This window comes from Lissotriton helveticus, chromosome 3_1 (assembly GCF_964261635.1).
Source record: "Lissotriton helveticus chromosome 3_1, aLisHel1.1, whole genome shotgun sequence".
NCBI classification, from domain to species: Eukaryota; Metazoa; Chordata; class Amphibia; order Caudata; family Salamandridae; genus Lissotriton; species Lissotriton helveticus.
Genome location: NC_136061.1, coordinates 291,261,867 through 291,277,418, shown reverse-complemented (window position 1 = coordinate 291,277,418; position 15,552 = coordinate 291,261,867). Strand labels below are relative to the sequence as shown.

Genomic DNA, 15,552 nt, shown 5'->3' with positions numbered 1-15,552 from the left:
AAGTTGGTAGGATGCACACCTGCGACCGGTACAGCTTATAACATGCACAATAAATGAGAGCGCAAAAAAGGTAGGTCATGCGTCCTTTAAACATCTAGGGGCTTATTTACAAGGCCCTTGCGCCACTTTTGCCTCATTTTTAACATGGGAAAAGTGACGCAAAAGTGGTGAAAGGGGCTTGTAAATCTACCCTCTAGAATGTAAGCTTCTATTTTATTGGACAAAGAGCATATGGGCCTCTGGAGTATACAGCTAGGCAACCTAGAGTGAGGTTTTGGGTGTTGAAAGCCATGTCCAGGTCTCACTAGAGTAGGTACGTGCTAGGGCTAAGACTTCAGCATCCTGTGGGGCGGTGTAGGCGAATACTATTCCATGGTAAATAACAAATTCCTGTGAACATGCACTTCTGTGCATGTACACCTGTGCCATGTGACACACATACATGCCCTTAGGGCATGCCATAATCAGGTGTGCAACAGGGTGTCAAAGTGACACCTTGTCCCCCCTTGCAAATTCGGTATTTTTACCGAATCGATATTTACCGATTCGGTAATTGACATTGATTCCTATGGGCCTCAGGCCCATAGGAATCAATGACAATTACCGAATCGGTAATACCGATTCGGTAATTACAGAATCCTACAGATTTGGTAAAAAATACCGAATTTTTTACTACATCTCATTTACCGAATCTAGAATACCGAATCGGTAAAATTCGGTATTCTAGAGTTGATAAATTAGAATTACCTACATCTAGCCCTAAGCGTCTTATTATGAGTTAGGCGGTCCTCCTGCAGCACTGCCACTACTGAGCCCACAGGAGGACCGCCATGTCCGTTGTGCGCCTGTCCACAGGATTTTGAGTTGAATCAACTGCACCATCAGCATATATCTGTCCCTTTCTGCTGCATGACCGCTGTGAGATCCTGGATCCTGGCAGAGGTGCAGGTCCTGTGGAGGTCCAACGTCATACTCAGAATAATGCAGGCAGACCCGCAGCGATGGCGGTGATCGGACCACCACCGTTAGTACGGTGGTCCTGAGGTTCCACCATTCCTCTTTGCGCTGCTTTGGATCCAGCTAGGATCCAAAGCAGCGCAAAGAGAAATGAACAGCAATGCTGATTACCTTTTGCATGCAAAGGGAACCTTTTTAAGTTGAAGGTGGTGTGAGTGAGGTGCTCAATACTTTTACAACACATACCACCACAACCCTGGTAATCTATACAAAGGGTGCACAGTGCAAACGCTCCTAGGATTTAGATCAATGGCAAATCTTCAAAAATAGAATGACCTTGCTTTGCGTGTAACCCTTCCATCATATGAAACCTGGTGCAAACTACGAACAAATGTAGGAAGCCTTTATCAGACTGCTATTTGTATTATATTTTGTAGTGCTACAAAAGTAAAACTAACGTATACAAAATGCTACTCGCAAACCTACCTCTGGAGGTTCCACCTCTGCCTATACTGATTTTTTCTGTGCAGTGATCTCCATCATAACTGCAGAGTCGCCGCACACATAAACCTACGTTTTTTTTAGGAAAATGTGGGAGGGACAGAGGGGAGTGGCTGGAAAATAGGGAATACCTTCGACAAAATATGTAGGGTTAAGGGAGGAGTAATGAGTGGTTTGAGGGGGCATATGTGTGCACTCAGCCACAAGTGAGTAATCCCATTCCTAGTCACAAACTGCACTTCTAAAGTTACTACAGCCAAAATAGATCCAAAAGAGTATTATATGTATTCCAACTCAGAGCTGAGTAAGCCCAGCACCAGAAATGGCCAACCATAGGTACTGCAAAACCCTCAAATAATTGAGGTAGGGACTTAAAATAAAACCCCGTATTCTAATTAAAAATATAAATACATTTAATGTAAAATTAAAAAGAAATCCTAAAAATATAAAATGTATTGAAATTTGACATTGTTTAAATTTATACATCACTTTAAATAATTTTTAGTGCATTATAAAAAATATTTGCTTTACTTTAGGAGGGAATTTATTTGACAATTTAAACGGAAAATAATGAAAAAATAATATATTAAAAATAATTCAATTTGAAATGCAAATTAAGTTATTAATGCTGTAATCTTTTATGGTGTTCTAAAATTAAAAAGCATTTCTAAAATTATTTAACATTTATATTTTGAAATTAAATATTTTTTGTTTTTTTTAAAGTGTAATAAATGTTCATACTTTTTGTTACACTTTACTATAAAAAGATCCCCATCCTTGTGGCCGACACTTCTGCCTACAAGTGAGAAGTTACAAGTACTAACTTTAAACTAATAACTTTTTCTACATAATTATTAAATTAATTTAAATAAAAATTATTTGAAAATATTTATCAAAAAATTCCACATAAACTAAAATGTTTACTTATTAAAAATTACAAAAAAGATCTTTATAGAATTAATTGAAATTCAATTCTATTAAAACATTTTATCAAAATATATTATCAATAAATAATATTTATTTTTAAATTATATATAACTTTTTAACAATCAATTTAATTTACATAAATTTTTCAAAATAATGTATCTTAATTCAACTTCCTATGGGGTTTTGTTTAAGTCCCTGCCACTATTATTAACTATGAGAGGGTGCTGCTGTATCAAAAGTTGGCCATGTGTGGTGCTGGACTGACTACTGCTGCTTTTTGGCTATAGAATACTGCTGCTTTTTGGTTGTAGTTACTCACGTTCGTAAAGTTGGCTCCACGCCATTTCAGGCGGAGGAGAAATGTAATTCTACACTTTCGATTAATGTTACTCTTGTAATAGGTGATCGGCCAAAAGAAGTAAAGTTACTCCAAAGCGTGAGAGTAAACTTACACGTGGAGATTTAGGGCCTCATTATGACTACGGCGGTTAATGGGACCATCGTAGTCATGTTGGCGGTCGGACCACTGCCACACTGCTAGACCGCCCGCAGTATTATAAGTGTGGAGTTTGGACTGCCACTGAGCCACTGCTACCACCGTGGATTAATGATCCTGTGGTGGTCTGGCAGCGGTTCATGGTCAAGATATGCTGGTGGTGCTGTAGCAGAACCACCATGAAAAGGGTGGTGGTGAGGCAAAAAAAGGGGGCCTGTGCCTCTGTGCACACGGGTGCATGCAGGGGAGCACCTGTTGTGCCTCCTGTAGTTATGCACCCCCCCCCCCGTAGCTGTACGGGAAGGAATGTACGAAATGGTGCGCTCCTTCCTGTGCTGTTTAAGGCTCACAATGAGCTTTTAAACAGCCCAGCTGCGGGCCCTCCATGCCACCCGCCAGATCACAAGATTACTTGTAATCTGGCGGGCTGGTGTCAGTTTTGGCAGTCCTGGAGCCGGAGCGGTGGCATGCCGCCCACTCCAGGCCCGCCGAAACCCGTAATAAGGCCTAGTTTGAGTTTACCTTTGTGAATAGGCCCCCAAATAATGAGTGATGGTGTGGACCATGAATATCGAGAAGGGAATATTGTTATACCTATATTATTGGGGACAAAAATATCAACAGGTAGATGTATATAAAATTGTAAATTGATACTTGTATAGCGCACTACTCACCCGCAAGGGTCTCAAGGCACTTGTACGAATACCGCTGTGGAACCCATCCTGCCTTTCCCTGTGAGGTGTCCACTCCTGGGCACCCCCAAGGTGGAGGCCAGGCATCCTTAGCGTTGTGGGGGCCGTTGTGGAGATTAAGCAAGCTATTGCCCAGAGTTGCAGAGTGGGGCTCCATGATTGGAATAGGCACCGAGGCGAGAATTATCAGGTCCGTGGAATTTTGAGCCCAAGACCCACCGAGGCGGGGAATTGAACCCTGGTCCCGGGCTAGACCTCTGCATCAGGGTCTGCCGCTCTAACCATTGAGCCACACTTCTCCACAATATATATAGATTTTCTATTTCTCGCTCCATATATAAGTACTGTGATGATATATTTATCTTTAAATTATGTAGATGTGAAGTTAAGAATATTTTCTTTATACTTTCCTATACTGACTTACCTTTCAATAGACTACAACCTTTAGTGATATTTCCATGCATAATCTGCAAAGTTACACATTTTAGGCAGCTTGATTCTAAGAGCCTGATTATGACTTTTGGCAGTGTGGGATTGGTCGGCACACCACCACCGTGCCCCCGCACCGCCAAGAGTCACTGCCGCCCGCCTACCAGATTACAAGTAATTGTGTGATCTGGTGAGCGGGCGGCTTGGTGGTCCTGTGGCGGTGCTGTTAAAACAGCACTGCCCCGGGACAGCCAGTGAACGTTCCTGCACGGGAATGAATGCACCATGTGGTGCTTTCCTTCAGGTGCAGGAACTGGGGGTGCAGAGCTACAGGGGGGGCACAACATTTGCCCCGCTGCATGCACCCACGCGCATAGGGGCAGGTGGGGGCCCTGGAGGAAGAACCTCCATGACACTGCTGGCGGTGAGGAAAGTTGTAATATGCTTGGCACTGCCCCATGGTACCGTCAAGCATATTGCAGCTCTCAGACCGCTGCGGGACTGCCAGAGAACACGGTTCCCTGGCGGTTGCGACAGTGCAATGGCAGTCTGACTGCCAAAGTTCTAATAGGGCGGTCGGACTGACGGTGTGGCGGTGGCTGGACCGCACGCCCTCGCAAGTCTGCCAGTCCTCTGACCGCCAGACTCGTAATCAGGCCCTAAGTGGTTTTCTGTGTGTTGATGGTTACACTGGAGCATGTGCAGCAATATTAAATCTCATGCAAGATACTGCTTGTTTGCCTTTGAACGTTAGCGCAATGCTCAAGCATGAGAAATGGGCCACAATTTCCCCATCTGCGAAGTTACAGATCTCAAAGATGTAGGTAACTCCTGAGGTAGGGAAAATCCAGACCCATTGAGTTGGGCCCTAAAGGCCCTGTAAGAAATGAGAAATTATTGGGGGACACAGTAGGATCTGGCTCCCAGCTGCTGAAATCTCTACATGAGAATAGAGATCTGCAATAGTCTTGAAAATCTCATAAATGTGATACTATTAGTGGCCCCATAGAAATTAAGAGGACACTGGTAATGAGGGCCCTAGTGGTGCTGTAAAGTAGTATTTCTAGCACAAGCGTGGCTAATTACATCATTAAGCATAACTCTTTATAAATATGGTATTTATTTCCTGTAAGCAAAAGGCAGCAGTGCAGATGCTGCACTGACTCTTTCTTGCACCGTCCTGTAGAAACACCATTATAACAATTCACACACATACACACTGTACGTTTTGTCTTTTGTCACAGACAGGCAATTCCACATTAGGCATGACAGACTGAGTCTGAGTTCTTCCTCATTTGGCGTGTATTGCTTAGCCAGTGCTTTTTCTTTTGGATTATGGTATTTGTCATCCACAATTTATAATGTACATCAAACTACAAGTACCAGATTTCAGTAAAAAAAAGACAGGTTATCTGCAAAGCAAGCCAGATCGCTAACTAGTTCAGCAGGGGCATACACGCAAGAGAGCGCTGTCTTGAATCACCTTGGTTTAAATCCCTGCTTGCGGTGTTGAGGAGCCTGGTAGAGGCCATGTGTGGCACTTGTGCGACGGCCCCATTTATGTAGTAACAGATGCATTCTTTAAATTAAAATGTGTTTGTGTTGCTTGAAATCTGTAACACGTGCTTCAAGAGAGTCACACTGATGGTCATTGCACATTCAGTCCAATCATGAATGCAAGCACCTTAATAAATTTACAATCCTGTAAATGAACTCTGGTGCTGAGCCCTGCAAACACCTGCACAAATAAATCACTTCTTCCTAAGGGTGGCGTTGGTCCCCTCTTGTATCTCTTTTGCAGAGCGCTATTATTTGTAACAGTGTTCCGATAAAATAAAGGGTAAAAAAAATAACATGGTTCAGAAATAGAATGTCAAAAATATTTTTGTCAAAAATATTGTGAGACAGAATATAGAAAGTAAGAAGATGGATTTTTAGGTATTTAATATTTTTTTTTAATATAGGGGATCATTATGATGGCAGTTGGCCGCTTGTCTGACTGCCACAGTTTCGTGCTCGAGACTGTCCCACAAGGAGTCGGTGGTCCCGACAGCCCAATTACGATATGACCGCCGTGCAGGGGGTCGTAAACATTCCTTTTTCCGTTGCGGCCTGTGCGTGAGAAAAAGATGTTTTGAACATCCATGCACTGTGTGCCAGGCACCAGATGCCTACGGGGGCTGGACTCAGAGCCCCCAAAGTCCCTTCCGACATCCTTTCCATGGTGGTGGGACCGCCATGAACAGGCTGTTGGAAGGGGACATCGTAATCCCCAAGACGGTACCTGCCCAGGCACTGCCCCCATTTTAGGGATTACGGTCCGACCGATGCCCCGACGGGCTCATTGAGACTGTCGGAGATGCCAGTCTGTTCGTCCGAAAGCTGCGCTCCAAACACCCACATCGTAATGAGGCAATCGGACCGCAATCCTGGCTATCGGGCGGACCGCCACCGAAGGCCAGTCCTCCTAACATCCTAATCAGGCCCATAATTGCGAACAATATTGTTTTAGTTAATATAGCTGTACACGTTATTTTTAAGTTAGTTTGACTAAAGATCAGTTTTTTATTATTCTAAGTTAATATTTGTATTTAATATGTTTTAGTATACTTTGTAAGTTTTTAGATGGAATGTTTAATTTGTTAATTTAATTAGAAATTGTTAATTTAGTAGTGGGCTTGTGGTTTGTAGGGGATAGGGGTAGGAAGTTTTTGTTAATGTAATTCGTTTTTTAATTGAGACTTTAAATTATAATGTAATTTATTTTTTTAATTGATAGGTAATCATGTAACTTGATTGGTTATCATTTTAATTATTTGTTGATTTTGATTACTTTTTAATTGGTGTATCCCTTTATTTCATTATTAATTTTTTAAGGTTATGCTTATTATTTATTTGTTTTATTATTTGGCTTATTTAATAATTAAGTTAATATTAATGAGTTTTCATTTTTATAATATTCATTTTTATTCATTTTCATTGTTTTTCGGTGTTTATTTTTAAGGGTAGTGGGGAAGAAGTGTTTAATTTTAATTTTAATTTTTTTTGTTTTTTTGTAAAATAAAATTTGCATTTATTAAATGAAATTGTATCTGTTTTATATTTAATAAATAAATGTATTATTTTAAATATGTTTTAATTTTTTTATTGAAATGCTTTATTTAATAAAATGCAGGAGGGAGAAGAATAAAACCCCTCTCAAGTCCAACACAGTGGGAATAGTAAATCTAACCCCCCACTCCTCAAAGCCCAACACTTTTTTTCTACTTTTGCTTGTGTTGGAGTGGTAATAGTAAAACTAATACCTCCAAAGTCTAAGTTCCTTACTTTTGTTCATGTTGGATTGTGATCTGACCCCTTTTAAGTCAAACACGTTCCCTACAGTTGCTCAGGTTGGGGTGGGAGTAGTGATTTTTACCTCTCCAAAGCTAATTTGTTAAACTTGATTTTATACGTTTTTATAATACATTTATTTATTTTAATCTTAAATGTTAGCTTAATGTAGGACTCCCTTGGGGATGTCCCAGAGTATAGCCCGCTCGAGCGTCCGTTGCTGACAGCTACCTTAGGGAAAGCAGGGATCTAACTAATCTACAAGACCCCGGGAAGAAACACACACCTGTCCAGCTGGACGTCCGAGGGGACATTTGGAGGAGTGGGTGGGCGCACTGGATGAAGTAGACAGACGGGATACACGCCTGGCACTCATACCTTAGCAATTTTGGTACGATTCCACCTCGTCAAATTTTAGTACCTACACTAGGCATAGGTCACACCTTATTGCATCTAGAGGGGCTGGGTGTGCTGGAGCCCTGGGGGGACTTTTATCATGGGGTATGGGCCTGCCCGGTTATACAGTACTACTGGTCACGGGTCCGCTCCGCACTGTCTAGGGTGGTGGGATAGCAAATTGAGACAAACACTAGACTTGCAGTACTGGGTATCCTTGAGGACATTGGTGGACCACAGGAGGACAGGATAGTGGTGGTGATTAGACAAAGCTAAACACTGGAGGTCCTCTACTGTACCCCTTCTGGAGGCCTGAAGGAAGGGTTTAGACTGGTGCGCAAAGCTGTAGGAGACAATTTATACTGCAAGTGAATGCCCCACAGGTAAGACAGAGAGCCTGATTTAGATCTTGGTGGGACTACCATCGTCCCGCCGCTGCGGGTGTCCCAAGTAATCTGCTAAGCTGACAGTTGTTCACCCACTGTATTGAGAGGTTGTGGCAATAGACAGAAGACCGCTACCGCTGCAGTCTTCTCTGTAGCTAACAGTACTCCATCACCGTCAGGCTGGCAGGTTTGCGCCAAGCCGATTTAGATGTTCCCGTTGTGCTTGTGGTGTCCTTGCGTCAGGCCGCTAATCGAGTGAGTTCCTGGTGGAGTGGAGACTGGTAAGTATGACTTACTAATGTGTCAATACTCATATGTCAGGTTTGCATGCAAAACATATGTAGGCAATGTATTATGTACCTTTGTGTTACATATTGCATGCCACTCACACACCATATACACACTATTGAAGCACCACTAGCACAACACCCCCAAGCACTAGAACAACATTTTTTGTGTGTTAAGACTGGTGTGTCCACTTTATCTTGATTAGTAGGGAAATTACCAATACTGTATTATACCTAAGAAAAAATATTGCATGTATGAGCAATACAGACATACACAAAGCTACAGCAATTGTCAACACACAATACATAGTAGAACAATTGTACAAGTAGCTGACCTTAGCTCTTCCGTCATTGTGGAGTTGGGACAGCAAAGGAGGGACCTGAACGATGGTGTAGGAGACGGAAACAGAAGAGGGAAGCAGGATTTTTCTTTACATTTTTACCTCATTTCCTTCAATTCCGCAAACTCAATGTAGGAGGGATTCCCGCAACAGTTGCCTCAACGGAAAGCCACATGGTAATCAGCTCAGCGGGACTCTTGGCTGGAATCCCGCCACCAGCCACTTTTGCCCTTGGTGCCGATGATGCAGACAAAGATTCCTGGCGGAACTATGACGGTATTTTGCCCATGCACCCACCAACATCTAAATAAGGAGGGCGGACCGCCAAGTCAGCAGGTGGGAAGACCAATGCAAAAAGCAATGGCAGGACCTGATCCACCTACATCTAAATCAGTCCCAGAGTTTGGGGCACATGGTGGGCATACTATGGTCTGGAAGGGCATGGTGGGGTGGAGCAAGAGTAATCATGCCAGGTGTGGCACATGCGGGTCTATTTGGGGAGGCGGGCCTATTGGAAACCTTTGGTAACCAAGGTGTTAGTTTGGCAAGAGCAATGTTGTTAAAAATCAATAAAAGTGTTATTAATTACAAAAAAAGTTAGCTTCATGTATATTATTTTTAATTGTTCAATTAGCTTGTTATTGTAAAAAAAATGATATGTAGTGTATGATGTTCGAATTATTATAGGTATTTTTATTAGTATTTAATTCTTTTTAAATAGAACTTTATTTTTCAAATATGTTTATTGTTTTGCAATTATTTAAAGTGTATATTTTTATATTTATTTTGTAAGCTGTCATTTTTTGACATATTTGGTATATTATAGGGTTATTTTTTTATGTGTTTTAAAGTTAATATAGTGTATAATAGTTAAAAGTCGATACACTTACCTATGTTTTGACAATATTGTGGTCTTTATTTATTTGTAGATATTTTTGACTTTCTATACAAAATATATAACGTTAATATCTGTATTCTCAATAAGTATTTGCCCATATTTTTGTTGCCTTTATCCTTGTTAACACTGTCATGGCTTAATTCCTCCTACTGTCATCCCTCAATGCCCTTTGACTTCCACCACTTCCCCTCCAGCCATCTTCTGCTCACTGCTCTCTACTACCGCTGTTGCTCCTTCCCTCTTTCCTACCTACCGGCCAGATCCCTAAGGCCTGAAACTCAGCTTGCACTATTGCTTCATCTGGAGAGTAAGTACCAAGAACTAAGAGTACCCTTCTGGTTCTATGTAGGGTGAAGGGAGTGGAGATAATGAAGAAGCCAGAATAGAAAGGCCTGTTGGAAGTGCTCCACTCCCACAGACCGCATTAACAATCAATTAACCAGCATTTAACACATATGGGCCGATTACGATGTCGGTCGGAGTTGCCTCAGACGGACACCGTTGCAGATTCAGGACCGACCGACCTCGGGCCTGCGGTCTCGACCACATGATTACGAGGCAACCGCACACTGTGCTGTTCCATATTCTCATTTCTCTATGGGAGCTGGTGCTATGGCCGTAGCACAAGCTCCCATAGAGAAATGGGAGTTTGTGTAAAGCCCTGCTCTGTGCAGAGATTTACAGGGGGGCACCATAGGTGACCCCTAGATCCACAACCGTAGGCCACAGAGGCAAGGTGCCCTGGTATAGGCCCCCAAAGTTGCTTTCCGACAGGATTTCTGTGTCGGAAAGGCCAGCATGGAAAGGCTGTCGGAAACCGACATCGTAATCCCGACGGAGGAAATTTCCTTCCATTGGGATTACGGCCGTCGGAATCCAGCCGGACAGACAGGTTGGTTTCAATTCCGACCACTTTAGTTGTTGGTTAGAATTGAAAACGGCGATGTCGGTCGGAAATCCTCTGCACTATGAAATGATGTATGCTACAGAGTTGCTATTTTATTGTGCTAATAACCAGATTACTGATAGCTTGTTAGTGGCTGTCATGTTATTAACCTCAGAATGATTGAAGCTGAATAGTCCTTCCAAGTTGTATAGCGACAGTGCTTGGTTCACTGTGTTTTCTTACTCAAAACTATCCCTGTAGGCGAAACTCAATTACCTGTTGGTCGTAGACTAATGTTAATGGGCTACGGACCCACCACATGCTGATGCAGTCACTTACCTGTAGCATACATGCAGGTCCCTGTGATCGTCCATGCCTACAGCCAAAGAAACTATTGGGGCAGGAGAGGTGGATAAACTGTGTTCCACCCAGTCTGTGGTGGTGGGTTCCCAAACGACATTCTTTGACCTGGTGGGTGCAATATGGTGTGGCTTTCCGACACTGTTCCCATGCACATGAGGTAACACTCACTACATACTGTGTGGGAGCAAAATGGGCATCCTCTCAATCTGCAATAGAGCTGGTCTATTCAAGCACCTGTGGCCAGTGCTGTTAAAGAAAAGGGCGCTCGAGCGCTCAAAACTGCTCAGAAGGTCATTTTGCAGGTAAACTTTTTTACTAACTGCGCGTGAGTTTACATACCAAAGAGATCCTTGGCGAGTCACTTGATCTCCCTCGCCTCCGTTTCCTTAACCCTTATTAGAGAGCATAGAAACTAAGCAACTGGCATTGTAGAACGCTAGGTTATAAACAGAATAGTCATTTACCCCTGAAAAACCATTAGAGCTACGGGATAGACCGTCATGTGTTATCTAATTAATCATTTTCATATTACATGAGGGGAATAGTTTTCCACGTTTCTCAATGCTTGAAAATCTGTAATTCACAGGCAATCATTTCATCCCCGTGAATTACAGGTTGTCATCCTATTGCTAAATGCGAAATCGAAAACCCTCATGGAGGGAAATAGATATTCAACGCATTTCCAACCGACCAGGTGATGGAATTCTTAGTAATTCCTCAAATGCCAAGCCAATATGAGCTAAATCACGAGCATTAGATTGGTTGGTGCTGGGGGATCTGCAGACAGCGGTATCTAGGTCAGGCTTTGCAGACTGCAGGATTCGAGGATTTATTTAGCCTCAGAGTGACAGAGCATGTACATACATGGTGTCAGCTACTTGGAGTTTTTTGTCACACATTCTCCGGTTCTTCTTTCTCAGAATTTAGAAGATGCTCCTGAGCTTAATAAAAACACAACCCTGCCCTTGGTGTCAAATGTACAACAGGTGATTAATGTGTCTAATGATTATCAACATATAATTAACAGTGAAGCTGTGCCAGAAGTGAACTGCAACCATTCGAGGTCCACCTTTGTAATATCCGGCACATTGACCAATTTGGGGGTTTGGGATTTTCGAGTATGCTGAATCTCTGGAATGCCGCAAGATATTGACAGACTTATTTGATACTAATGGCATCTCTTGAATATCGCTTGTACCAAACTTTGCTTTCTTTTCTTTTTCTTCTCTTTTTATTTATTCCATCTTTACTTTGGGCCTTATTATTTCTTTGGCGGTGTGGGATCAGGCCGCCACGCAATCGACCCGCTCCAGCACGGCCAACGTCATACTGACACCGCCTGCCAGATTACGAGTCTCCTTGTGTCTGGTGCTTTGGCGGTCCCACTGCGGTACAAAAAAAAGGCACCACAATGGGACCACCACAAGGAAGGAGGACAATCAACAATGGCAGCCTTCACTAAAGAAATGGACCTTCTACAGTAAGATTTTTTGAAATCCCTGAGTGAGCTTGCTCATGTTGTCTGGAGACTGGACCATCTTTAGGTCACAACAGCAGATGGCGCACATGAGAAGGACGAACTAGCAGTGTGGGTTTCCAAACTGGACAAGAAATGCCAGTGGCTCACTGATAAAGTAGAAGATGGAGAAAACAGGCCACAACGAAACAATGTTCGAATCAGAGGTATAGCAGACTCAGTAACAGACTCGAAGTTTCTATGTCAAGGACCCATTCACATCCTTACTGCAGACTTAAGCAGAACCCGCAATTGAACTTGACCACACTCTTGGGTGTTCAAATCAGGGATATAGTAAACTTAGAAATGGACTCAGAGTTGCTCTGCTATGTCCAGGACCTATTCACATCCCTACTGTAGACCTGAGCAGAGCCAGCAATCGAAGTAGACCGTGTTCAACACATATCAAACTATGAACAGTTTAACCCCAGATGTCCTTACAAAGGTGCACCTTTCTGTCAGAAAGAGCAAATAATGAGAGTGGCCAGGCAGAATGAGGCGGTAGTATTCCATGAGTCCACCGTGCCACTTTTCTAGGATATCTCAAGCTTAACCTTAGCCAAGGGGAAATCCTTGAAATTAGCAACAGACTACTTGCATGCCCACAAGATCCCATATTGCTGTGTTTTCCGGTCTGCCTCCTGTTTCAATACAAAGAAAACAAGCATTGGCATAGCCAATAGGTCTCGCCTTTGGGGCCTTATAAGTATTTAGTTATACAGCACAATATCCTTCTTGGAACAACACCAACTGTTGCATGGCTAAACACTTATAAGGTCCCAAAGGCGAGACCTATTGGCTATGCCAATGCTTGTTTAATTTACAGCAACTATAATTTCCATGAAAAAACACGTCTACTCAAAAATGGTTCATCAAATCGATCAAACGATCAGCATTTTCCATGGGGTTACGTCAACGTAGTAGTCACCACAGTTCTTAAAATTAATAACGCACCACCAATAAGTGAATCGTGTGGTAGAAAAAATAACTAATCATGCTTTTTATAACCTTTTTTAGTCACAACCAAAAACAGGCATTCAGTACAATGCATTTTACTAGTCTCATGGAAAACATACCATCTCCCCCTTCCTGCACAAAAACAATCTCTCCATGACGCAGGCATCCTTGCACCATGCCTGCGCTGGCGCATGGCAACAGATTGTGCGCCTGCGTAGGGGAGAGCACAGGAATGCGACATATTATTGTAAATATCTCGCAATATGCGGCAGCGTGGCGCAGCCAAAGGGCTTGCGTTGCCGCGCTGCAGCACTACTTCCTTGTACATCTGCCCCTAATGATAAGTCAAAGAAACAGCTAACCAACAGTGTCCCCTGTCGGATGCCAAGGAAACTGCTGCTATGCTGAGCTCCATATTTCACAAAGGTGCTCCCTGTGCTATGTATTTCATTTAAGAAAATAAGGATTTTCTCAAGATTACGTCCCACTTCTCCGTCCCCTTTTAACACAATGACTAACCTGGACTGGGTATGCTTTTCAGAAGGGTGCAAACTCCACCCGGCGTGTTTCCTAGCGCTAGTTGGAAAGTGTTGAAAGATTCTGGATGAGTTTGAAAGTGAGACAATGCCGAAAGGGGGAGGAAAAATTGAGAAGAGGGTGGGTGCTGAGGGGGGGGGGGAGAGAGATTTAGAGAGAGAGAACAATTTAGAGAGAGAGATTTAGAGAGAGGTTGAGAGTTTTGGAGAGAGAGAGATTTAGAGAGAGAGAGGGAGAGAGAGATTTAGAGAGAGATTTAGAGAGAGAGAGGGGGAAAGATAGATTTAGAGAGAGAGAGAGATTTAGAGAGAGAGAGAGATTTAAAGAGCGAGAGAGAGATTTAGAGATAGAGAAAGGGTGAGAGAGAGATTTAGAGAGAGAGAGATTGAGATTTAGAGAGAGAGAGATTTAGAGAGAGAGATATTCAGAGAGATTTAAAGAGAGAGATTTAGAGAGAGATAGATTTAGAGAGAGAGATTTAGAAAGAGAGGATGATGGAGAGATTTAGAGAGAGACTTCGAGATTTAGAGAGAGAAATATTTAGAGAGAGTGATTTAGAGAGAGAGAGATTCAAAGAGAGAGAGATTTAGAGAGAGAAATTTCGAGAGAGAGGGATTTAGAGAGATATTTAGAGAGATTTAGGGAGAGTGAGATTTAGAGAGAGAGATTGAGAGATTTAGAGAGAGATGTTTAGAGAGACTGATTCAGAGAGAGATTTAGAGAGAGAGAGATTTAGAGAGAGAGAGAGAGATTGAGAGAGATTGAGAAATTTAGAGAGAGAGAGAGAGAAGAGAGAGAGAGATATGTAGAGAGAGAGATTTAGAGAGAGAGAGAGAGAAATTTAGAGAGAGATTGAGAGATTTAGAGAGAGAGAATGAGGGAGAGAGATTTAGAGAGACATTTAGAGGTTGCAGCTAGGTGCAATTCTTGATGCTGAACAGATGCAATGCCGCAGACAACACGCAATCCTCGTTGTCATATACCTGTGACATACTTTTATTATGCCCATACGTTTGTCAGATTTGCAAACACTGCATGGGACGAGGTTATGACGCTCTGTAGATGCACAGAAAGGATAGAACTGGTGGAATTGACAGAATAGTATACCAAACTATTCTGAAAATATAGTATTTTGGGAATTCTACATCGCATTCTGTTTAATGTTTTGGCCAGCTGTTTACGGCCCGATCTAGGGGCAACAAGGGCATTCACCGGCCCCGTGAGCTCAAGTGATATTTGCTTCTACTAATAGTTGCGCTTCTTTACTAAGTCAGATTGTTTTTTTTAGAGCATTCACTCACTCACTTCTTTCCGTCTCCTGTATGATGAGGTCATGCATGTGTATGCGTAAAGCACAGCCATATACCATGAAACGCGTGACTGTCGCTTTTTAAGCAGTATTTCAAGAGGGGATTTACAATGGCAAACTATCCAGACAATATGGTGGTGAAGTATTTAGGCAGGGCTTATTTGAGCTGGTGGTTGAACATGGGGCCTACTGGCATTCATTCTAGGGAACCTAGACTTATTTTTCATCATCAGACCCTGAACTAGAGCAGTGAGAGGGAGACATAGAAGGGGAAAGAAGGAGGAATAGAGTGACGATAAAACAGTAACGATGGGAGAAAGCATGGATTAAATGGAACCGCG

General features: G+C 42.6%; 1 protein-coding gene across 2 annotated transcripts in view; it reads left to right on the top strand.

Annotated features, from left to right (window-relative positions):
- Positions 1 to 15,552, top strand: part of LOC144822378 (uncharacterized) — a 1,092,528-nt gene that overhangs the window by 382,261 nt on the left and 694,715 nt on the right. The gene's annotated exons all lie outside the window — the stretch shown is intronic.